This window comes from Lepisma saccharinum, chromosome 13, assembly GCF_977018435.1.
Source record: "Lepisma saccharinum chromosome 13, izLepSacc3.1, whole genome shotgun sequence".
Taxonomy (NCBI): Eukaryota; Metazoa; Arthropoda; class Insecta; order Zygentoma; family Lepismatidae; genus Lepisma; species Lepisma saccharinum.
Window position 1 is genome coordinate 20607374 of NC_139241.1, and position 26766 is coordinate 20634139.

The window sequence follows — 26766 nt, forward strand, 5'->3', positions numbered from 1 at the left end:
GTTGGTCGTATATATTTTGAACCTCTTGCTCTGTTTCTTGATCATTAAGTTCTGCATTTAGTTTGAAATGCGTTTGGAATTGGTCTGCAAGAGTTTCCGCTATTTCCTGAGGATTCACTATAGGTCCTTCTGGAGAATTTAAGGAATTCAACGTTGGCTTATCTCTTGCATTGAGAGTGCGCCCTAACTTCCAAAATTGCCTATCTTGTGGTTCCAGTTTACGTAGACGTTCATCCCATTGGGAGGTCCGCTCTCTTACTAGGAAATTATGTAATTCTTTGGCAAACAACCTCCATTCGTAAAGATGGTGGGGTGATTGAGTTCTATACCAGCGACGTCGGGCCCATCGTGTCAAACAAAGTAAAATTTCCAGTACTGGAGAAGTGTTTGGCGTAGGTAAAGTAGACATGGTAATCGTTGTTCGGCTCCAAGATGTTTTAATAACCTCTGTAAAGTTGTTTACTGCTTCATCGATCTCCTCAGCCGTATTCATTGATTGATGGAGGTTCAGTCTCATATGTGATTGCCGGCGAAAAGCATTCCAATCTGTTTTGGGTTCCTGTAGTGCCTGGAACTTATGATAGTAGATGCCCTGGGCAATAGCTGCGATAACAGGGAGATGATCCGAGGTAAGAGCGTCTTCAACATGTGGTACAGTACTAATGGTTACTCCTTTGTTCAAAAGTACGTCTAAGACATCAGTGTTCCTCTACCCCTAGGGTAGAAAGTAGGGTCCAGTGGAGCAGATATAGAAAATTCAGTATCTGGCAGCGCTTGCAGTAGAATATTTCCGGACGGGTTTGATATTCTGGAATGCTATATAGGATGCTTGGCAATAAGATCGCCTCTAACAATAACGTTGGATCCCAGTGTGTCCAATTGTAGTACGTCTTGATAATCCAGCACTGTAGCTGGAGACCGATACGCTGCAACTAATATCAGATCTTCTGAAGTACATAGTATGCACCTTAATTGCAATTGCCTCAATTGATGTAAATGTGGGTAGTGCTATTCTTGCCGCGTTGATTCCTTGTCTTGTTAATATGAGAAGTTCGCCTTTTCTTTGTTGGAGTCGGTCTTCACGGAAAATTCTATAACGAGAGATGGTCCATTTCATATGTGGTTTGACGTGAGTCTCGTTAATTAGTGCAATATCTATATTTTTATTGCAAAGTAGATGAGTGAGTTCAGGTGTCTGATTTGCTATGCCATTGGCATTGTATATCAGCAAATTGATATGTTGAAGCAAATTATGTCGACTAAAAACAGCCATCACATTGCATTTCCATCAGTATTTGTATTATGATTGGTATTATAGACATTCCCGAGGTTGCTTGGGAGATCTTTTGTAGTCCTCGGGATACACGTTGCCATATCTTGGTAAAGTTCCATGTATTAGCAAGATCCAGGAGTATTTGCAGACCTTGGCCAGCTTGCCCAGTATTTGTTGTAGGTTGGTGACGTTGTCCCATTCGAGACTGTGGGTCAGCTCTGTAGGCATAAGATGTATAACGTGCTGCTTCAGTGGGCCTGATAGATGTTGAAGCTGGAGCTGGAGCTGAAGCTGCTGGAGCTGTAGTGGTGGTTCTGACAGGTTGACTGGTAGTTATCATCTGTGGTTTTCTCTGTTGATCTATTACAGTGAAGATCCGACAGCCTCTAAAGTTTGCGGGATGTTCTTCCCCACAGTTCGCACACGTGGGGGGATCATCCCTCTTCTTCTGACATTTATATGCTTCATGTGGTTTACCACATTTAACACAGCGTGGTATGGTAAAACATTGTTTCTGGGTGTGGCCTAGACGTTGGCATTTATGGCATTGTATGACTGTTGGGGGCAGATATTCTACGACTTCAATCCTATAGATGTTAATACTTTCCAAATCGTAGATCGTTGATGCTGCTGGTGATCTGTTGAGAGTTATCAGGAATAGTGGTATGTTCTTCCTTCCGGGACCTTTTGGGTTACGCTGGCTCATTTGGTGAACAGTCATAACTTCAAATCCATAATCAATGAGCTCGGACAAGATGAACGTCTTATCTAGATCTATAGGAAGATGTCGAATAACAACCCGAAGTGGACGATTTTGACGATTCGGAGCTATGGCGAATCTTTCTCTGTTTGTTTGAAGATATGTTTTCAATTTGTTGAAATCATTTGATGAAGTACATTGGAAACGTATACTATCCATTGTGTAACGCACCCTTGGGTTAATCTTGGTAGTTTCGATAGTTTTCATGACAAAATTATGAGGTGCCGGTTGATGATAGACATAGATCAACGGCTCTCTGGTAGGTTTTGGTGTGGAAATGGAAGGTATTTCGTTTTCTCCCTCTGTTTGAATCTGCATATTTTCAGGTGGTAATTCCGGTTGGTCTGATGTGAACGCATCATATCTATTTGATGTTTCAATTGTTGATGGTGGATCAGCAGTCACAGTACTGGTCGGAACTTTCTTTCTTGGAGGTACGAGTTGAAACCCATCGGGATCTTGTTTTGTGTGGATTCTATATAACGTTCTCTTCTATCCATTGGCTTCATAAATAACTTTTCGGAAGATCTGGAATATACTCGTCGTGGTGGGCGCATTTTCCCTCCTTGCGATTTGGAGATGGCTCTCGTGTGAGTGGATACTCTTCTCTCTTCATTTACAACAGAATCTGATGTGTAACCGTACTCCGATGCAGTGCCCTGAGGTTCCTGGTTGTCGATATTGTGCATTTCAGAATCGCTAAGGCGTTCTGTATCTATCATTGGTTGCCTCGATAGCCTATCAGAGGGAGGAACTGGGAACACGAATTGTCCCCCCTGAATGGTTGAGCTCGTTGGCCTATCGGATGATTGGGTTGTTGAACGTCTTTCATTATTTCCCTGGACGGGGTCGGGTAGGTTGAAGTTCCTCACTGACATCGCGCGAACGCGTGTCTATGCCGCGGCGATCTCGACGTTCGATGGTCTGGAGCTTCGTTGGGCACCGTGAGGTTTCCACTCCAGGTCCCTTCGGACAGAGGAACTCCGGGCCTCGCTGCGCTGGCTTTATACTCGCGGTGGCGCATGGGTGGTGAAAATAGTAACTACAAGTACGCGTTGCTAACTCATTTTTTTACGTATTGCAACCTTCGTACTGAGAAACATCCAAGAAGTGACATTAAGAAAACACTAGTGGGAAAATCACTAGTTGCACGTATCAATATAAACTAAAACGGTGTGCATTCAGACAATACAATTGATATTGAGCCTCGCAGGACTCTTCAACGAATTGAACAGTATAAATGACAATAAATGATAACATTCACCGAATACAGCGACCACGCAGGGTCGAAGCTAATAAACGTAGGGGTGGATCCGTTAACATATTTAAACTAAAAGTGTACGCTTCGCAGGGACTTTTAGCCTGCACTCTTTATCCAAACCTTCTTAACAAAATACAATTTTGCGACCGCGCAGGGTCGTTAAATGTGGTGACCACGCAGGGTCTTTACAAAATCAATGATTTGAATACAGATTCAAAATGCACAAAATTTACAACGTGAGCTTTACATTTTAGCTCTCCAGAAGAATCGAATGTATTTTGCATTAATTTTAATTACGTTGTAATAGTTTTACATGTTCATTTTCATAACTATCTTCTCCGATTTGTTAAAAATCTATTGAAGGCAGCAGACTTTTGTGGCGGAATGGTTAAGCACAGCACTCTACAACACCATGTGTGCCGGGACATGGGTATTTTCTGTGGACGTGTGGAAATTACGTTCCAAGATATTGGTTTTCAATTTGGCTGTAAAATCCCCTTCCGAAATACAGATGAACGATAGCTATTAACCAGCGTAACTGTTATTCCAAAGGTTCGTGGTACTAAGTCAGCAAGTCTTAATTATTTTCATCAAAAGATGAAAATGTACTCGATAACTTAGGACATTTTATTAACAAGCTTAATAATTGCATTTGAATAAATTACAATAACTTCCGTAATAAGATTAATGCATTTTTACGTATTTTATCATATTATAATTGTTCCAGAATAACAGTTGACTCTCTCTGTTCAGTGGATTTAAATAACAATCCGAGTTGTACGTTCATTACATTATCTATTACTAATTATTTCTGTTCTCCGATTGTTCCTCCCCATTTGTCTTAGTTGGAGATCACTCGAACCGGAGCTCAACAAGTAAAATTAAAAGTAGTGTAATTGATGATACTATAAACCCGAGAAAGTATGAACCCCCCTCATGCAGATTTGGCTACACTTAAAACAATCTCAACATGCCCATATGAGCTTTTTGCTCAAGTGTGGAACCCTGTCTAATCCAAGATTTTTGTAAAAATGCCCTCGGGAATTTCCTGAGAAAGTATGACCCCCCTCAGATTGATTAGTCTACACTTACAAAAGGCACTTCTGTGAGATTGTTGTCCATAAACCTGTCAAAAATATGCCCCTCTTGATATTTTTTCTGGCCACACCTAAAACTACGCCAAACGTATTAACACACATACACCCACACACACACACACATACACACACACACACACACACACACACACACACACACACACACACACATTTACTTCCGGTTTAAGTTTAATTGGACACCAGGCCCAACTTGTATATCTAGTATTAAGATAATGTAATTCTTCTAGAATTGCTCTGTGACTCTCTCATTTCTTACATCATAAACATATGATTTTTCACCTATGAGAATAACACTACATATGGTGTCATCGGGCAGTGTATCGTGGAATTCACAGATAATTTTAATGTTTGTCCTGTCATTAACCACAACTTGTTTTCTTTTTGAAGTGTTGATGACAAACATGGGTCTCTGTGCTTTGAATTCATCTGGTGTGTAATACATGTCTGTATTGCCAGTAGTAACCCTTTTGTATGCTGTAAATGCTTCATATAATTTAAGGAAATCATTCTTGGACATGTCTAAATTATAATTTTCTCTAGGGAATACCTCATTTCTGCCATTTTTAAGATATATGTTCTTGATGTTGCAGTTATCAAATCTACTTGAATTTTTTTCCTGATTATTGTGTCTTCCAGTCTGAAACAGTACCACCACAAAATCCGGCATGTCATATTGTATACTGGAGAATGAATTTGTAGCATCAAGCTCATAATAAGTACCAGTTGCAGGCTTCTGTACACATTGATATGCATAAAATTGTAAAGGAATCTGTGGATTTTTTATTATATCAGCTTTGTATTTAAGAGCATAACTGGCCTCATATTCAACAACCGGGATTCTTAGCTCCATAGTCTGAATAATGCATTTGCCTTCATCAGGTAGGGTATTAGGCAGAGCTTCCCCTGTAGAGTTTAATGAACTGTACCTCATCAAAGCATTATTATCATTGGCAGCTCTTCTAAATATGATTCTTAAACCACCCTTCCACTTAATATCTTTGTAATCTGAGAAGAATCCTGGCAACAGGCGCATAGGGAACAGCACTGTGTGGCTCTTAGATATAATTTGTTCACCAGCCTCAAATCCACCTATTTTGTAGTAAGAAGCCTCGGTTTTGGATAATTTTAGTGTGGCCAAAGCTGTGGAGGTAATGCCGGGATAATCCACTCTGTTTATAACAACACCATGTTTTCTGATCTCAATTTCAGAGAACAGATGCGGCACAAAATTGTCCACCAATCTTATATTTGAATTTGCCGGATAATCTGTTTCATCGAGCTTTACAACATCAAATTTAATGTATAGATCTGCTCTGTGGGGGTGTATAAAGCCATCCCTACATCAAGATCAACCTCAATTTCTGTGTTGGGTTGATTTAAATTTGCAAATGTCCTCCTGATTGGGGGGAATGATTGTAGCTCCTAACTCTCAATATTTTCCATTTTTTTGTATGTATTTTTATTTAAATATTAATCTCTATGATTGCAGTTGTTGTGGCTCCAGCAAAATCAACTAATTCTTCTTTTTCATTAGTGACCATCAATTCAATGTTATCTATTCTATTATGGCACACAGGAAAATATAATGTTGGGGATGGAGTGTAGATGATTGGCTCCATAAATTCAGAATTAGGTTTAAATGTTGCAATGATGCCAGTTTGTTTGTGAGTGCCTATGCCATTTGATTTGGTGATCATACCCTCAGCCACATTACAGTGAATATTCAGAGTCTCTATGGCTAAGAATTTAGGTATATTAATAGCAGTATGTTTGATGGCTGGTTCAAGTTTTGTGTTGTTCTCAAAGCCTAACAGCTCTCCTATAGTACCCAGATCCACTGTTTCTGTAGCAGATACAATCTCTACTCTGTGAGTGACAGAATTTTGAGTTAATACTATACCTCTGGGTAATTGAGCATTTAAAGTGGACAGATTATATTGGCCTGGAGTGATGACAATTTTTTGATCCCTTACTGCAATTTTGTTGTTGTGGTGTGTAATATTAGGGATCAAGACATGCCATAAAATGCTCTGAGAGCTATTGTTTTGGGATACACTATATCATCATGTAATTTGAGTTTCAATATTGAATTTTGGCTGGTGAGATGGAATACCCCCATGATGTTTCAGATACCACAGGGCCTTTTGAAAATTTTCAATTGATGGTTTATTTATTTGAGACATATATCTAAGAACAGATAAACACAAATGTCCACAATTAACATCTTTGAAGTTTTGAACACGGGCATTATTGTAATAAAGATTAGCTGATTTTAGATATTTTACTAAATTTTCAGGTGGAACACCTCCAAATGAATCAAACACAAATGCCTCATTTTTTAAATATTTAAGATAACAAATCCAGTGTGTGCCCTGATTTTTGTACTTATCCAAATTAACAATGCCACACTCTTTGTTGAGTGGTTGTTCTGGTAAAGAATCAGACATGTACACACCTCTAAAATTTTTGATGCCCAGTGGCTTGATTAAAGCTTCAATATCTTGGTTTGTAAGCGGCTCTTGTTTTTTTAAACTTATTCATGGCTCTCTTAACACCTTTGCCTTGTTTCTCCATGGCCAGGTTATGGCGCTTCAATTCATCTAATTCTGCCCTATTTTTCTTGGCATCTATTACTGTTTTTGCTATGGCAGCTGATCCCCCAGCCAAGCTCCCAACAGCCCCAAGTGCTGCTAAGATGGCCGGGATAGTAAATATGAAACCCCCCACATGTGATTTTTTCCTGGATTGCTGTAATTTTTTTAATTGAGGTGTACTAAGCAACAATTTCATACCATGGCCCTTTGCAAGACAAGAATTTTTTTTCTTGCGCTGCTTTTTGGTTAAAAGACTATCAATAGTTTTAAGAGATTTAAGACCTGCATAAGGTATTTGATACATAACACCCTTGGCCTTCATTGTAGGTTTATTATATACATATTCACGGCCCCCACCCCAGTTTTTGTTTGGTGTTCATAGCTATGGTGGTCCCCAATGCTGCTATTCTCTCACTTAAAGAAGCATCTTCGCTTACAAATCTACCAAATGCAGCCTCTTCTAATTTTTTGTCTGCAACATGTCTCTTGTCAAGATCAGTATGTGTGTTGTATGCTATGTCATGGTCTCTACAAGCAGCATCTAGGGGATTAACACCAGGATCACCTCTGTTTAATCTATGGTCCAATTTTGTGCCTGGACCACAATACTGATAGCCTGGAATGTGTAGTTCAAATGGCAGCTTGTTTATAATGTCATTAACCAACCCCCGACCCTCAGAAATATTCCAAAATTTAGGTGGTAGAGTATTAATAATTTTTATAAGATATCCAATCCCCTTAGTGTCATTCACTATAAAATTAGACAATTTGGTGCTTATCATGTCCATAATTCCAACCTTTTCATTGTAAAAATTGTGGTTGCCAGCATTTTGCTCCCCAGCTATCACCAATAACCTATCTACAAGTTTCCTGACATCATCAACCCAGACAAATTCTTTAGGCAGGGTGTTGTATTGTTTGATTCCACTGCCAGTCTTGATCTGTGACCATATGGGCTTGATCAAGTTGTTATATTTTGCTCCACTGCTAGACTTGACTCTTTTTTGTGTGGGATCATTGTTCTGGTATAGAGCATCTGATTTTATTAATATTTCTTTGTAGTGCTCATAATCTTGATCTGTATAGCTGCCAGGCCTCTTCCTAGTCATCAGTTCCCACAATCCAGGTGTGCCGGGATATTTAACAAAACCACCTTTTTCTCCAAGATGAGATTCTGAATATACAATTAGATCATCTCCCATAAATGTTACACTGAAATTGCCAATTCTATGTATGATGCTACCATCACGCTCTGTGTCAGCATATAAGCCAAAGACCTCATCTTTGTTGTCTTTAGGTGTGCTTAAATATTTTTGAGCAAGAAGACCCAATTCAATAGGATCCAGAGTAGCTTCAATTCTTCGAGGAGCAACAGGACTAGTTGTATGAATACTGGAAAGTGGGGTGATTGGATAATCTAATATGTTCCTTGCAGCTACAGGTACAAGCTCTGTGATCAAATTTTGATTTTGCTCTGTAACAGTTTTGATATTTTTACCTAATTCACTAATAGCATCAATAATAGGCTGTTCTGTTTGTTTGTGTTGTTCATAAATTCCTCGGTTCTGTGATTTCCATCCCTTAAATCTTTTTACAAGATAATCTCTTAATTTAAGATCATCAATGATTGGCCTTTTCATGGTTATTTATATATGTTTCAATGTCTAGAAAATTGTTGATTTTATTTCTGTATTTGCCACTATTGGGTTTTCTTGTCATATCAATTGTGACAAACCCATAACTGTCCTGGTTCCAGCACCTACTGCAAAACTTGGAAAAATCATTGTAGCTCAAGTCCCCACCTACATATTCATCATGTATCTGTTTGAGGTTGGTATGATCTTGATGAAACACACATATAAAATTGCTGTTGTCTCGGATCAGCTGCTTCGGTATTTTAGAAAAAGTCTGTGCCAGGTAGAAACAATCAATGTTTTTGTGTCGGCCCTGTGTAAAGAAATTTCTAACCTTGTTTTGATTATCCAGTATAATGTCATCAAACACAACAACAGAATTATCGAGACATTCATGGAGCGGCTTAACATCTGGTTCAAAAGTGGCAATATCCAATCCATCATATAGCTTCATCAGCTGCTGATATTTTAATTGTTCCAAGCTCTTAGAGAAAACATACAAGTGCCTGTTTTTCCAGTCTAACCAGTTGGGTGCCAATAAAAAATTATCAATCATTAGTGTAGTTTTACCACAAGCTGATGGCCCAACAATAAGACATCTAATATTATCAGGCAGCAACTTGCCATTTCTCTTAATCTGCTGTTCAGGTTCTGGCAGCCTTTTTATAACATCCCAGGTGCTCATATTATCACTTTGTCTGCATCGATCCAGCTGTGTTCTGGAAGTCCTAGCCATTTGACAAATAACTTGTTGCCTTTTCTGCGGATGATTTTTTCTATGAGATATCTGTCAGGCTGTTTAGTTTTGCTGAGTTCTTCTTCATAGAAGAATCTGCCTTTGAGAATTTCTCCTCGGTGATCTTTTATTATATAGTGTTAAGGGTCCCAGGTTTAACTTGAACCACTGTAAATAATTCAGTGCTCCAGTTTCTTGTAAAGCCTCTTTTGAATAAGTGCTTATATTTGCTGATTCTTACTTGATCACCCATCTTGTATTTGGCCTTTCTTGTTGTTGGCTGGTATCTAGGATAATAAACAGTCCTGATCAATTTTTGCTCATCAGATGAAGTTACTTCAGAGGGTTTCATGTTGATTGTGGAATGGACCGAGTTGTTATATTTATGTAGAAGTTCTGGAAGAATATTAAGCCATTTATAATTACCTTGAAGTGTAAATTGTTCATACATAAGATTTTTTAGGGTTTTGTTGAATCTCTCTACAATTGAGGCTTTGAGATCACTGTAACTCGAATAATGTTGTATTGACTGGCTTTTAATAAATTGTTGGAACACAGAATTATAAAATTCTTTGCCATTATCTGTTTGCAAATAGCGCGGTGATCTTCCACTCTGATTGATGATTGTCCTGAAGGCTTCTGTAACACATTTTCCAGTCTTGGATTTGAGTGGCACAGCCCAGGCAAATTTTGAAAATGTGTCTATTACAGTGAGTAGATACTTGTAGCCCTTGTTGATTTTGTCTAAGTTTTTCAGCTGTCCACTTGCCATCTCAATCAAGTCGCTCTGCCATAAATCATCTATGCCTTTTGTGACTACTGGCAGTCTCTTATAATTATGTCTGGCTTGTCTGTGTAATTCATCAACAATAATTTTCTAGACATAATATGAAAACAAGAATATTGCAACTATGGGGTGTTCAGCAGCTGATACTACAGGATTTTCTAAATATAATTTGTCTCCTATTTGTATATGAAATTCCAGAGAGCCATCATCTTCAGCAAAAGATGTTTCTAATGTATTGGGATCTGTAAAATCCTCTAACTCTACACTGGTGATTTTTGGTTTGTTGTCAGCATTTGTTATTGATAAGGTGGGGTAGTGGTGTGCCTGTGGTTGAAGCCAATATTTGATCTTGATTGGTCTCAGTGTGCCCCCAACAAAAAACTGGTAATAAAATTGAGCAGGGGACAGCATATATATTTTGCCACCTGGTGTAAATGGTGAATCATATTCTTTGTTGGGGATGCTGTACAATTCAAGAATTACTGTATGTTTTGGATTCTCGATTATGCCGGTTATTTCTTTTTCTGCTGTAAGCAATCTGCTTGTTACAGATTCAAGGTGCTCATTGATGGTCCTAACAACATCATCATGGCCTGGCTTGATTTTTATGTCCACAACAAGTTTCTTGTATTGTTGCACAATCTCTTGAACCTGGGTGGCAAAAACAGACAGAGCATTTGCTTGATTGGATTCCATGGTCCCTAGCTGTTGCTTGATATTAGCTACAATTTGTTGCAAATTTTCAATAACTGCCAATTTTGAATTTTGAGAAGTAAGATCATGGACCTGTCTTCTGATATCCTCAAACAGGGCATGCAGTTCATTAATATGTTGATTAGTTGGTAGAGTGGCCACTGTCTGAGTAAGTTGTTTGATCTCTGTCTGGATATTCTTGATATCTTCTGATTTCAATATGCGATTCACTGCCCTCTTTATATTTTTAAGTTCCTGTGATGTAGGCAGATTTGATGCAGTATTCTGCAAAGATTCAAGTGCCAATTTCACATTATTTAATTCAGAAGCATCAGCCACATTTTGCATAGCATTTTGGAGCAGGGCTATATCTGCCTGAGTGGGTGTTGATTGTTGTAAAATTTCAAGTCTTGTTTGGATATCATCGATCAAGTGATGAAAATGAGATAGCTCAGATTCAGTGTTGAGGTTTTCAAGCTTTGTGATCTGTTGCTGGACACTGACAAGTGTGTCTACAATACCAGGCAATCGGGATTCTTGTACATTTGTCAAATCACTTTGCACTGCTGCTATTGTACCCTCAAGATGGGTTATGGTACTTTGAATTTTTCCAAAATCTTCATATGTTTCAAGTTGCAGCTTAATGTTGGCAACACTCCGAGTTATTGCACTCAAAGCATCAGAAGATGGCAAGTTGTTCATAAAATTTTCAAGTGTCTGAATTTTTTCTTTAACCTCGGCTATGGCATTGTTCAAGGGGTCCAGATTAGGTATCTGGAGTGACTGAATCTGTTCCTTTAGAATGGAAATCACTAGATCAAAATCTTCTTGTGATTTTATGCTTTTGACAATTGTTTGGAGCTGTGTCTGGACATTATTTATCTGCTCTTCCAATTGTTGTTTCAATTGCTCAGAGTTGGTGGCCTGGGTCTTAAATTTGGCTTGAAGAGCTGCTACAGCCTCTTCTAAACTTTGAAAATTATCTAATGTGGCCAAGTCAGTATATTTTTGAAGCAGCATTTTGAGTTCTGAGTCAATTTTAAGAAGAGGGTCCATGCATTGTGATTGCAAATTTGTAATTTCTAGTTGAAGACTGGCATTCAGTGTGGTTTGTAAAGCTTGTAAATCACTTCTTAATTTCTTGACTCTGACATCAAGCATCAGAATCTCATCACTGTGATCCTCATGCCTTGTATGGCCAAATATATCAATAGGCATTTTGTTTTAGTGGTTATTTATTATTGAATATCTGATTCTTAATTCTATAAAAAAAGGTATAAGTTTGTCATATGATCCCGGGACCTCAATATATAAGCAGTCACCAGCAGAAACAGTATATACAGTGCCAGAAATCATGTTTTAGTGCTTAATTCTATAAATATTTCTCCCTACTGAAATCTTGACATTACCCTCAGGGGTTGTAATAAATTGCAATTGACCACCTACAGGTAATTGGTAATGATTTAAATTATTGTTAAATATGTACAATATTTTACCTGTTTCATCATCAACATATGTAAGTATGCTGTTCAGATGAATAATTAACAAAGCACTTAGTTTAGATATTATATCAGAAGAGGGTTGTGCTGTTGGCAGGTCCATAATAGCCTGTTTTTTGAACCCAAATAAGTTCATAGGCATGTTTATTTATTTCAAATCATGCTCTGTAATTGGGCATTGTTTGCCACTTTTCAAATCACAATGACCCCATGGTAGAGTATGTATGCCACATGACAAAATGCATCTCTTATCATCATGTGGGTCCAGAGCCACTTTTCTTACAATATTGCTAGTCAACAAGTGATCCACACTCTGAATTCTGGATTCTGATGTTCTGATTGTGCTACATGATTTGAGGCAATTTTTGTAATCTTCAAATTCAAGCTCTTTGTCTACAGTCACTCTGCCAATGCCCTTGGCCTTTTTGGCAACAGCGCCACTACATGTTTCAAAACTGTACATCTTGGCCCTTAACCCAGCAAATGCCACAATAACATCACCAAGTGTCTCATCTTTTAACTTGCCAGGCACCTTTTTGTTGTGGTGTTTAATTTTTGAAGGTTCAGTGGTATCAAAATATTTAAACAATTCAGGCTGTGTTATATCTTGATAAACATTTTCTTTTTGAATATCAAGAACAAAACTATCAGTGTCCATGTACATCAGTTTTACACGATCCTTATAAAAAGGCTTCAACACATCATAATACAATTTTAACATGTGTAATTTGGCCAATTCCAATATCACAGCCCCTAAATAAATAGGCTTATCAAACTTCATCTTTGTTTTTTTCATGTTGAAAAGTGCCATATTCTCATCATAAATTCTTCTGTAATTGAAGTTGGGCTTTGCAATCAATTTTTTGCTCCGGCTGGGGTCAGTAATTATTTTAACATCAATATGTTTTCTGACATTTTCAATTGTTTTGCTATACACTGAATTGACCATCAATTTAAACAAAGTTTTATCAAATTGGCTCAATGCAGATGTTCGAAGCTCTGTGTTTGTATCAATATATGGCTTCAACCATCTTGAGTGCCTGAACCTCAAAACTTTTCCAATTTTGGTCACTTGAACACCATGTTTCATCAGGAACTGGAGGTTTTTGTAATATATGACATAATCCTGTTTCGGCTCTAGAGTCATCATCAATTTCTTCTGTTTAGAGCCAGGTGAACACTTAACCTCGGGAATTGGGGGCAGATCAGAAAATATGTTGTGTAAATCATCAGGAGTTGTCAGATCAACCTCTAAGAACAGGCCATAGTTACTGTCATCATAATCCTTAAGATCTTCAATATTGAAATCTTCGACCCACTCAAGCCCTGCATATGGCAGTTTTTTCATCATGGCATAACCATAGAGGCTGTTTGCATCTACATACAGTATATAATTTGATGGCAGTGCTGGATCATAATCAGGAATATATTTGTTATTTGCTCTGGCATATCTCTGAGAACATTGCACCATGCCTCCTCTTATACATTGCTCCATAAACAGATACATATCTTGATCCTGGATCAGATCCAATTGCATTTTAGTGTTTAAAAGCATTGCAGACCATGCTAGGCCCGGAGCACTGTAAAAATACATTGGATCCAGCTTATAATTTTCTATGGAAGATTTTCTGAATGCCTGCAGTATATCAGCTAAGAGGGTCACATCAAGTTTTAAATAAGCCTTGTGATAATCACCAAATGTCTGGCATTTTAAATTGTTCCACATCAACTGGGCATGGTGATAATCTTCATCAGTGATTCCAGATCCTCTTGATTTTGCTGTAAAACTCTTGTTGTGGTGGCAGAGAACACTCATCAAATTTAGAAAAATCTGTAACATAATCATATGGATATACACCCTTCCGCCTAATTAATTTCAGGTCCTGATTTGGAAACAAAGCACATGTGATTTTGAATTGATCATCAGATAATTGAGTGGCCAGTGTAGCCAGGCTAGCCGATAAAATTCTGTAGGAATCAAGAAATCTTAAGTGAATAGGAACACCATTAACTTTAATTATTTTGCTAATGGCAATATATTTCTCATTATTTTCAGCTAAAATATTTAAATTCTGCTTGTCAAACCCCTCGTACCTGATCAGATGATGAAAATCATAATTGGATGCTCCATGGCAAAATATAGGAACAAATTTTGGTCTCTGGATCTTAATATTACAGCTATTACACAGGGCCATTAAGAATTTACCATCTGTATGAGAATGGTGATGAACCTTGATATTTGCATCTGAAAATTCAGAATCGCATACCGGGCATTTTTCTGCATTGTTGAAATCTTCAATCTGTTTCTCTGTTAAAGGCAACATGGGTTTTGATTTTAATAAAACATTTGATGCTATGTTATGGCACTCATTTTCTATTCTTTGTGCAAATTCTTTGATGGCATCTGCTCCCATGTATAAATCTTCTTTACTAACAACCCCATCCTGTACAACCACATAAAAAAAAATTGAAGGTTCATGTAACTGGTATGATGTACTTGAAGATTCATTAGGATCTGGGCTACAGAATGCAAGAGGTTTGAGATTTGATTCAAAATCACAGACTATATATGCTGGGTGTTCCAACAAGGCTTCAAATTTTTTTAATTTGGCATTTTCATTTGGGTTAGGCATAAGCATATGAACAGGTTTATAATTCCCACAGTATTTCAGATGCTCAATTAACTTGTTTTTAGCAATTTCTGCATTCTCTTCCCGAACCCCATTCACCATTTTTTGACCATCAAATACAGACAAATATCTTCTGCACAACTTGAATATTCTATGAGTTTTGTCTAGTTGTGTTCTGACTAAAGCTTCAAGATTATGTATCAGAGTATAATGGCGTGTATCATCCTCTTCAATTAAGAGCAGATCAATCGGAACAGCAGAATCATCATCAAATGTACTGATTCTGAGAGGATCTATCAAGCAATTGCCACGGCCAGTAGAACAAGTAAATACATTAATAGATAATTGTTTACCATTAATATCCCTGGCCTTTTTTTTTTCAAATTTATCAATATTCTGAACAGACATTGGATATTCTAAACCCTCCATTGCTTCATCAAAATCATTTTCATGTTGTTTATAATAAGTTATTCTCTCAGGATGCCTTAAAACTGGATACAAAGCAGCTAAAATACACCACAAAAAGCATTTCTCATCATTATTTTCTATGTTAACCACGGCTCTTTTGTTTTTAATATTGGCAGGTAATAGCAGATATGTAGATCCTTGTAATGGGCTGAATTCAGAAATATTAATATATAACTTGTGTGGAGATCCGCATAGGCTCCATCCTGATTCTTTTGCTGCAAATTCAGAGTGTTTAATATTTAATTGATCTATCAAACTGCTTATTATTTTGTCTGAATTTGTATTTGAATATACAGGTACAGTTTCTGTTATGTGGGGCTGTGTAAATTTTGTGCCATTTGATTTCTTATATTGTGTAAACAATTTGAGGGACAGCTTATAAGAGCCATTTTGTGCATTTAGAATTGCCTGCACATCTGGATTTATACTGTTCAAAAAATTCTTAATGTCACATCTTGGCTCTGATACAAAACGGTGATCCCTTAATTGGCCGTTAAAACTGCTATGGATGGGTTCATAGCGTGGCTGCTTTGCTGGTCCAGCATTAACAGGTGTTTCATGCTTCCTTTTCAGACCAGATGTAGATGGTTGTGGGGGCAATGTTGATGACTGTGCAGAACAAGTACCTCTATGTTTATATGTGAAATATTCCAGATTATATTTTCTATGGCATTTAGGGCATATTTTTGTGGGAGTTCTGCATTTGTCTGGATTACAATTCCATTGATGCTTAGCCCAATTGGGGCTGAATATATTCTTTTTGCATTGATTACAATGTTTTTGATTTGGCATTTTTGTTGTTGGTTTATTATATAAAATTTCTTGGGGTCCAAATCAAAATTCTATGCTTAATAAAAAAATATCAGTTGGGTTCAGCAGTGTGATTTGTGTGTGTGTGTGTGTGTGTGTGTGTGTATGTGTGTTAATATTTTTGGCTTTGGTATTTATATAAAATTTCTTTGGGGTTCAAATCAAAACTCTATACTTAATAAACCTATGACAGGTTGTCAAAAATTCTGTATATTAAATCAAATAGATTTGTAATTCAATTTATACAAATCTGCAATATTTTTGTGTTTAAAAAATATGAGCAGCACTGCAACAACACACCCTTACTCTTCAACAACTCTCACAATACTGGCTGATATGCAATGTAAAATCTCTGAAAATATCTGAAACAATAAGCCAATCAGAATATAACACATCATCACTTTATGTCATAACCAACCAATCAGAAAACAACACATGCCTAAAGCATAATATTGGGTAATAATTTGTTGCAAAACATGATGCAATATAAATAAACCAGAAATAGCCCACAAGTGGACCGGAAGTAAATATGTGTGGGTGGGTGTGGGTGTGTGTGGGTGTGTATGTGGGTGGGTGTGGGTGGGTGTAGGTGTGTATGTGGGTGGGTGTGGGTGGGTATGAGTGTGTATGTGGGTGGGTGTGGTCAAGGTCAAGGTCAAGGTCATCTCAAGGTCAGGGTCAAGGTCAAGATCAAAATAATCGAAAAAATAATCGAAAAAATAATCGAAAAAATAATCGAAAAAATAATCGAAAAATAATCGAAAAAATAATCGAAAAATAATCGAAAAAATAATCGAAAAAATAATCGATAAAATGGTCAAGGTCAAGGTCATCTCAAGGTCAAGGTCAAGGTCAGTGTGTGTGTGTGTGTGTGTGTGTGTGTGTGTGTGTGTGTGTGTGTGTGTGGGTGGGTGTATGAGTGTTAATACGTTTGGCGTAGTTTTAGGTGTGGCCAGAAAAAATATCAAGAGGGGCATATTTTTGACAGGTTTATGGACAACAATCTCACAGAAGTGCCTTTTGTAAGTGTAGACTAATCAATCTGAGGGGGGTCATACTTTCTCAGGAAATTCCCGAGGGCATTTTTACAAAAATCTTGGATTAGACAGGGTTCCACACTTGAGCAAAAAGCTCATATGGGCATGTTGAGCTTGTTTTAAGTGTAGCCAAATCTGCATGAGGGGGATTCATACTTTCTCGGGTTTATAGTATCATCAATTACACTACTATTAAATAATAATACTACTTCAACAAAACTAAATAAAATAGTGTTAAGCAAAATAATTACTAATGTAAATTAAACCATCACCACTACATGCATCCAAATCCAATCACTTGTTGAACCCTTCCGTCACGTCAGTTGTCCAGTAGAGGAGGTCTAAATATGAGCGAAGGTTTAAATATGGGTTTTGGAGTTATCAGCGCTCCCAGGGGCTGCAGCCTGGCAGAAGCTATTGGAACTGGTTATCTGGCGAGGACAGCGTCAATTCGCAAGAGAATGTGGTGGTTATTTTCGGCCTTGGACGCTGTTACAGATTTGTGACCTTCGAAAACTTTTTGAAATGGTAGTTTTAGCATTGATATATCTTAATTTGTGCTTGAGATATGATTAATTGAATATAGTGTATGTTTCATATTTAAAAATAGTAAATATTCATAATACACAGCCAAAATTTTGTCAATTACTGAATCTTTTTGAAAAAAAGATGTGGCAATTACCTGGTACTACTGTGAACCTTTACATTCCCGCCATTTGTGGTATCCTGTTTGACGAAGTAAGACGTGCTGAATTTTGTTCCGTTGTTTGTGTTTATATTTTCAAAATGGAGGATGCCGGAGCAGAAAGAATTAGGAAGATGATGGAAGAAGCAAGCGGTAGTGGTCGATCTGCTTGTGAAGAAACGCAGAGTGATGATGTAGAGGAATACTTGGACGACTCCGACGTTGATCCTACGTAGGTGCAGAAAAATGCAGATACAGACAGTAGTGTTTCTGGTAATCAGAATCCCAGTCCTGCAGGTAATGAGCTACCACCTACTACCCTCCAGAATCAATTGCTGTGGACAATAACGGAAATGACGAGGGTGTTGATATTGACACTAATGACTTAACTTGGCATAGTGTGGTTGAAATACATACTTTGTCTATTCTTTACAATCCAAATCAGGATCAAGTAGGTGTAAACCCTGATTTGTTTGAAACAATTCGTGATGGTACTGCGTTGCAATTTCATGAACTCTTTTTGGACACTGATGTATTAGATCTGTTAGTTTCTGAAACTAATCGATACGGGAGTCAGAAACTTGCTAAGCAAATGGAGGTAAGCAGATTTTTACGTCTGAAGAAATGGGTGGATACTGACCGACAAGAAATGAGAAACTTTCTAGGGATTGTTATGTGGATGGGTGTCGTGCAGTTGCCAACAATCGCTTCGTATTGGAACAAATCATTTATTTTTGAAAACAATATCCCTAAAATTATGCCGAGGAATCGCTTCGAGCTTCTGCTGTCCATGTTTCACTGTGCAGATAACGAAACAACCCCACCTGGTGACAGACTGTATAAAATACAGTGTCTTGTTGATGAACTTGTGTGCAGGTTTCGCCCGTTTCTCATTCCGGAGCAATGAGTCAGTCGTGCCATTTTTAGGACGTCTTGTCTTTCGTCAATATATAAAATAACAAGAAACATAGGTACGGCATTAAAATCATCGAACTGTGCACAAAGGACTGTTGCACTGTGGCGTACAAGATTTATGCTGGGAAGGAAGCAAAACCATCTTGCAAAGTTGTCTTGGAGTTGAAGAAACCATATCTCAATTTTGGAAGAACTCTTTATGCAGACAACTGGTACACAAGTTTTCCATTAGCTCAAGCACTATTGGAAAGAAACACTCACCTTGTGGGAACTTTGCAATCTAATAGAAGGTTACTCCCACAAGCTGTGACTACTGAAAAGCTCAAGAAAGGAGAGGTTATTGCTCTTAGAAGTAGTAGCAGTAAGGTAACGGTTCTAAAGTGGAAATATAAACGAGATGTGCTAATGATATCAACAAAACATGGTACAGAGATACATGAAGTAAGACAGAGAAGAAGTACTGTGTTGAAGCCAGCTACAGTTATTGATTTCAACAAGGGAAAATCATACATTGATTTAGCAGATGAAATTAATTCTTATTCAAATGCTTTACGTATTAGTATCAAATGGTACAGAAAGGTAGCATTTGACTTGCTTATGGGAACAAGTATCGTAAATGCATTGTCCTTGATCCAAAGTGTAACTGGAAACAGAATTCAAATAACTGATTTCAAGATGCAAGTCATAATGGAGCTCATCAAGAAGGAAAGTATTATACCTCCTACACAAATAGAGCAGAATATGCAAAATCAATTAGTGTCTTCTGCGCCTCACCGCAGTAAATGTTCCAGTTGTTACAAGAAGCTTGCTGCATCAAATGGGAGACAGATTGCCCAAAAGAATTGCAAGAAAGTGAACACAAAGTGCAATGTATGAGCTTATGAATGGTGCATAGTTGATAAATATTCTGTTTTTAAGTTTTAAAGTGTCTTAAAAATTCATATATTTGCAAATGATGAAATCAGTAGCATGTTTCACGTGAATGTTTTCATATAATGTAGTTGTATCATCTTGTAATAAGTACCATGCTTAGAAAAAATAAAATATGTAATTTTCCACAAATTTTTAACATTTATATATAGTAATTAAACAATTTTGAGGCTGATAGAAGTGATATATTTGTGTGATTTGAAATTTTAATATAGTACCAAAAATAGTACTCGTGGCAAAAGGATAAATTTATTTTCCTATTGCCATGAATGTCACTTTTGGTACTCACTCCTTATTGGTCCGTTGAAATTTCAAAAGGCATCAAATGATGTTCCTAAAGCATCAGCTAAGCTACAGCAACCATTCTCAATCCCAGTATCAACGTGGTCTATGGCAGTGCACATACATTTTACCCATGGCAGCCAACCTGTTTAAAGTATAGAAGGTCTCCATTTAAAAAAAAAGCAATTTCCAAAAAAATGTTAAAATGATGTATTTCAAAATTGTGGTGTAAATATGGGCTACTAGTAGCAATATCACAAAAAGCAATTAAAATTTTAAAAAACAGTCAATTACAGCTAAAACATTATAAAATTCATATTTATGAATAAATCTGTTGTTTTGAAAATCACGCGGAATGGGAAAAATCGAATTTAAGAAAAAGATCCAAATATTTGTTGACAATGTGATCTCAACATTAGTTCTCATGTCATAGCCCATATTTAGACCATCACGCTATTTTTCTTCTTCAATTTATTTTCGCTCTCTGTGGTACATATTTCACAAACAAATCATGGCATTATGAAAGCCCACATTTGTTTTATGTACCGCTAATATCATAACCTATACAAAGCAGATGAGAATTCAGAAAACGCTGAGTTAAAACATCCTTGCAAAACTTCTTTTTTTCTCTTCAAATTTGAAGCAAAACAAACATACAACTGAGTACCACTTTTGAGCCTCGAACGTTTAAAACAGCAAGTGCACGAGTACCACATTTGGTACTCATGGCAATAAGGACAAAACATACGAGTACCCATGGCAGCCAACCTGTCAATAAATTTTAATTTGCCTTCTGTTGAATATGTTCAGGTTTTCTTATTTCCAATAATTTCTGCAACCTTTAGTTAGCCTTCGGATCAGAATTTATGCGTTATCACAAAAAATGCAAGTGTCCGTTTTTTTTGTCCAGGAGTGTATATATATATATATATATATATATATATATATATATATATATATCAGACAAGTATCTAGAAATATATTTCGGGCGGATCCGAACCAAGTGTTCCATAATAATAATAATAATAATGTTTAAATTAAAATAATTATAATTATATTTAATTTAAATAGTATTAATTAAAATATTCATTTTTTTTACATAAATAGGCAAGAAGCCGGTATGAGGATAGTGCAGCACGTATTCATTATCCAGCTTACATATAGTTACGCTCGGTAAAATTTGTAATAAAACCGACGTGCATGGACGTATTTAGGGAGGGTCAGGACCCCACCGAAAGACTTATTAAGTACTAAAATTAAATAATGAAAAATATATTAGTTTAGCCTTTGTTGTATAATTTCTTTGGACTTATTGGAACACAAGGATTATATCTGGATCATGCAGCTTTGAAGGACAGGAAGGACATATTTAGGGGGTCTGGACCCCCCTCCCCAGCCGAAAGACTTATTAAGTACAAAAATTAAATAATGTAAATATACTCGTTTAACATTTGTTGTATTATTTCCTCTGAACTTATCCGAAGACAAGGATCGTATTGGGATCATACGGCTTTGAATGACATTACAAAGAAAATTTATGTACACTACTTCTCAAAAATATGCATAAAATATTAATCAGAAACTTATTACTTTTCTCCAACCACATGTAACATCATTTTTGTTATTCGATAAATATTCAATTATTCATCTATTTGACATTAATTTAATTGCTAGGGTACTTGTTTTTACGTAAATTATTCTGATCTTAACTACAGGTAAGCTATTTTCTCTTTACCTATTAGTGTAATAATAATATAATATTAATTTATGTATTGTAATTTGTATTAATTTGATTGAATATAATTATTTTAATTTAAACATTATTATTATCACCCCTGAGACACTTGCTTTGGGCACCCTCCCCCAGGCTGAAACATATTTCTAGATATGTGCCTGCCGACGTGGTAAGGAAATTAATGTTAAATAGATAACGAATTGTATATTTATTGAATATCAAAAAAGGATTTTAGATCCAGTTGACGAAAAAGTTCATAGGATGTCGGGTAGGCCCCCACACATTCTCGATCTCGGTCATTTTGGAGGCAGTGTGATCAGCACCACGCTCCGCCCGCCTTTAACTCCAAGCACCCATTGATTTGAAGCTGGGTGAGCCCCAGAGCCGCTTCATGCGTGGCTAGTCGGAAAAGTTCAGACCTTAGATCATCCACCCCAGGAACCGAACCCGGGTCTCCCGCATGGGAGTCAGACACCCCACCGACTATACCAGCCCTGCTCCTGACTAATCACATCTGTCATATACAAATCTCATTTCTATCGATGAATTCCTATATACAGGGGAGTCCAAAAAAATGTACTCGTTGTTTGATAGTCTATATCTTCTGACAAAATGGACTTGCGGGTACAATTTTTGACACTGAGAGAGTTATGTTAGATGTTCAAAATGACCACCAGCAACTTGTAAACAACTCCGATGGCACCGAACTGCAGACTGTACTACGGCCGTCAGTGTATCTGACGTAATGGCAGCACATGATGCTATTATTTTTTCACGTAGCTCGTTGAGTGTAGTTGGTTTTGTCGATACATGTCATCCTTGATGGTCCCCCACAGGTAGGAGTCCAGTGGTGTCAAATCAGGTAACCAAGGTGGGTACTCAATAGCACCGCGTCGACCTATCCACCATCCGGGGAGAGAATCATCCAGGTATGACCTGACATCGCGATGGTAGTGAGGCAGGGCTCCATCTTGCTGCAGGTAAAACATTTCATCGCCAAACATGGTTCGGATGGCAGGCAAAATTCTTGACTGAAGCATTTCAAGATACACCTCACCGGTTACGGTACCCTCGAAGTAGAAGGGACCAATCAAACCACGCGATGACAAACCACACCACACGTTAAGCCACGGTAGATTCACTGCCTTCTCCACATAAACGTGAGGATCGTTGGGCGACCAGTAGACACAATTGTGGCAGTTCACAGTACCGTTAAATTTGAATTGCACCTCGTCAGACCACACAACTGTCTCTGCAAATTATCTATCCTCGCGAACCATGTGCTCAAACCATTCTCAGTATTCGACCCTACGATCCGGATCGTCCTCGTTGATCGCGTGTAGCAGTCTTGGAATGGACACTTTCCACTGTGCACCCTTCAGAATGCGTCTTACGCTAGACCGGCCGGCAAATTTGCCAGCACCACATACCCGAGACAAACTAAACAGTTACACTACACATCCACATGAGATTAGTACGTGTAAGTCTATTTGTTTCGAAAACATTGCATTACAAACAGTGAATACATTTTTTTGGACCCCTCTGTATTAATGAACATGAATGCACTTTGTTTCTGTTGCTTTCTTCTTTCATCGAGCAGCCAAGAAAAACAACAGTCGGAAAGCACAACCAAACAAGATCCCTTTTTCTTATCAAACTCAAAGATATCTTCAAACTTTCACTGTGATTAGTTGTTACCACAGCATCAGCCAGAGAAGCCATTTGCAATTAGAGCCCGGTCTAGGCCTCCCCGATGGGTAATCGGCCTCGGTGGCGGAGTGGTTAGCACAGCGCGCTACAACGCCAGGTGTTCCGGGTTCGAGTCCCGGGTAAGACATGGGTATTTGTGTTTATCCAGATGAAGGTAAAAACTGAGAATACTGCAACCATTGATAAGTGTAAAAAGTTGAGAAAGTGTGAATGACTGGGATACCACCGCGTAGGGGTATTCCTTTTAAAAATAAAAAAAGAGTGGTCAGCGCAAAGCGCTACGAAGCCCGGGGTCCCGGGTTCGGATCCCGGCTAGGACGTGAATGTTCGTGTTTGTCCGTAATGAGAAAAAACAAGGATACAGTAAAAAATGGTATGTGTGAAAGTTGAGAAAGGAGCGAATGACAGGGAATACTACTACATAGGGGTATTTCTTTTTAAAAGTTGCGCAGTGGTTTTAATCAAGGGGTCCCGGGTTGGTTACCAGGTGGAAGCACATAGTGGTTCAGATCCAATTTTAAATTGTATGTCGTCCCGATTAGCCTTACTGTGCATAAAGTGGACTTAAAACACTAATTCAATCAATCAATCCTAGGATAGCTTCTTTGAGAACAATTTAAAACTTTACTGGAAACTTTTATGAACGCAAAGGTGGAAAATGACTTTTGTTTGATTTTCTATATTAATGTAGTTTGTTGTTCGTTTAGCCTTTAAAGAAAAAACTGAAATGTGTTCATCGTCTTTAAGAGTGCAACTACTGCTGTATATCCACCAAGGCATTTGGAACCTTGGCATGGAAGTAATGACGCTAGTGATGTCATGGGAAGCCTGTAGTTCACATATTTTCGGAGGTTTCAGAAGTCTTGGGTGTGGTCGGTCTACACAATTTATTCTCATAACACTTTCACTGTAAGAGAAATTCCACATAAAATAGTGCATTCTAATGAACTAAGCCTCAAAAAAGTTTTGTAGTCTTCCTATGGAAGAAACTGATTATAGACATGTAACCTCCCTTGCCGTTTGTAATTCCCATAACTTCCCCTTAGTTTGTTATCCCTTCCTTCCTTTCAATGAAAGAAAAAAATACGTTTGTTTGTTTGTTTAAGTTGATGTTTTAAGTCCACTTTATGCACAGTAAGGCTAATCGGGACTGGACCTACAGTTTTAAAGTGGGATCCGAACCACTTGTGCCTCCACCGGGTATCGAACCCGGGACCTCTTGATTGCAAGGCAATGACGCTACCACTGCGCCATGGGGGAGGCCCCAAAAAAATATGTTTTCCATAAAACAAATTACAAACTAAATTCAGTCAACCATGTATTCAGACAGTCCCGTAGCTAGACTTTTTTGGCGCCCTAGGCAGGATTGTGGTTTGGAGCCTTCCTCCCCCGCACTATAATGTACCAATATTTTATGCTCGCCCTTCGACATTTTCTTATGTCATGGTTTGTGATATTACATCCTACAAAATTCGAAACGAGGAAACAAAGAAAAACTAATTGAAAATAATATAGATAATATTAAAAGATTCATTGTTTACATTTCTGATTCAAGATAAGTTTGGTATATTTAAGAATATTTCAGGTATGTCTTAGTGCCTGAAGAACATATTTTAAAACGTACTATTACTACTACTACTTTGGGGAACAGAAAATTTCAGCAATGTGTTAACAGAATACACCCCTGCCAAATGCAAATTTCTCCGTTGCATATTCTGACTTTGTTGTTTGGAAAAAAAAGAAGAAGAAAAAAGCAATTTTGAAAGGCGCCTTTCAGCTCCCCCCGCGTACCCCTCGTAGCCCCGCTTTATGCAGATGCAAACAACGTTCCATTAACATACAATTTTAATTAGGAGAGATTGTGGAGACTTAGTGGCTCTGGACTCCGTTTTCTTTAAAATATCAAATAAAATAATGTGAATGTAAATATAATATTTCAATAAGGTCAATGTTCTGTGTTGTTGTTTAAACATGTGCATTGGACCAACATGACTATATAGGACAGGACCTACATGTAGTTTTATGTTGGATCCAGAGGCGTGGCGTGTATGTAGCCGGTGTTACCGCAGGTAACAGTAAAATGTAAAGAATCAAAAAGTTGTTTCAATAAAATGACAACATTGTTAAATACGTTAAAGAACACCGTTCCCGTCGAGTAGATATTGCCTAGGACATTTTTTCTGCAGCCCACAAAAGCGAAGAGGGAAGCCGTTCCGCTACCCTAAAGAGGCAACAAGGGAGAAGAGGGCGCCAATGCAAGGAAAGAGCGGGGAAGGACTTTATGGGGACCTGTTGCCTGTTAAAGAGACCTGTTGCCGTTCAGACATACCGGGGCAGCCATTGTTGTCACATCGGCTTGGCAGAAAAGCAACCAGAGGTAGACTGCAAAGCCAAGGCTGGATTGAACTACAACTGAGACCAGTTAGGTAATAGACGAAAATATAGTTCATTGGTGTGATTCGCAGTGGCGTAGCGTTATAGTACGCCCTTACGCCCGGCGTTTCCAGATTTAAAATTTCAAAAATGCTTAAATGCTGTGATTATAAAGTAAAACGTGACTAATTTCATATATGTTTGACCTTCATGGCATTATAATAGCTATTTTTCGCGATCCGCTTGCAACGCTCCACTCTCAACACTCGTTCTAGCATCTCTTTTCAAAGCCTTTCCCGGCCGGACGCCGAGCAGGTTTAGCGTACAGTGGTGGAAAAAAGTTCTTCCCCATAAGACTTTAATGGCAGTAAATAATGCCGGAAGGGTAGGCAACACACATTGCACCATTAGGTGATCGGGTGATTCTGTCTGTCTCAAGAGCAACTCGTCTTTCATGCAAAAGCCAACAGGCACAGGAAATGTAGGAAAGTCACGTGACTTGTCAGGTGGAATGTTGTTCGTCAGAAAATCGCCTTTTCTCAACCCTGGTCGCAGAACCGACAAGAGCTACACGTTATATCTCCGAAAATGATTCCCCTAAAAACGTTGAACGAAAGGCTAAAACAATTCTTGCCTTAATTACTGTATATGCCGCAGTAGCACAGTCGTTAGGGCGTTTTATTACCATGCGAGAGATCCGGGTTCGATCCCCGACGGGGGATAATCGGGATTTTGTCCACCTGTTCAAGCTGCTTCGGTGTCCACCCAGCGTCGTATAAAGTCGGTACCTGGAGGAAACTCTGGGGAAGGGGGGGTATGGCGGCCAGGGGCGTGGT

The 26766-nt window shown here is 38.0% G+C and overlaps 1 non-coding gene across 1 annotated transcript; it reads right to left on the minus strand.

Moving 5' to 3' along the window:
- Window positions 1-24745: 24745 nt before the first annotated feature.
- On the minus strand, window positions 24746-24820 carry TRNAA-UGC (transfer RNA alanine (anticodon UGC)). The gene has a single exon. It is a non-coding gene; the product is annotated as a tRNA-Ala (tRNA).
- Between the last annotated feature and the right edge of the window lie 1946 nt (window positions 24821-26766).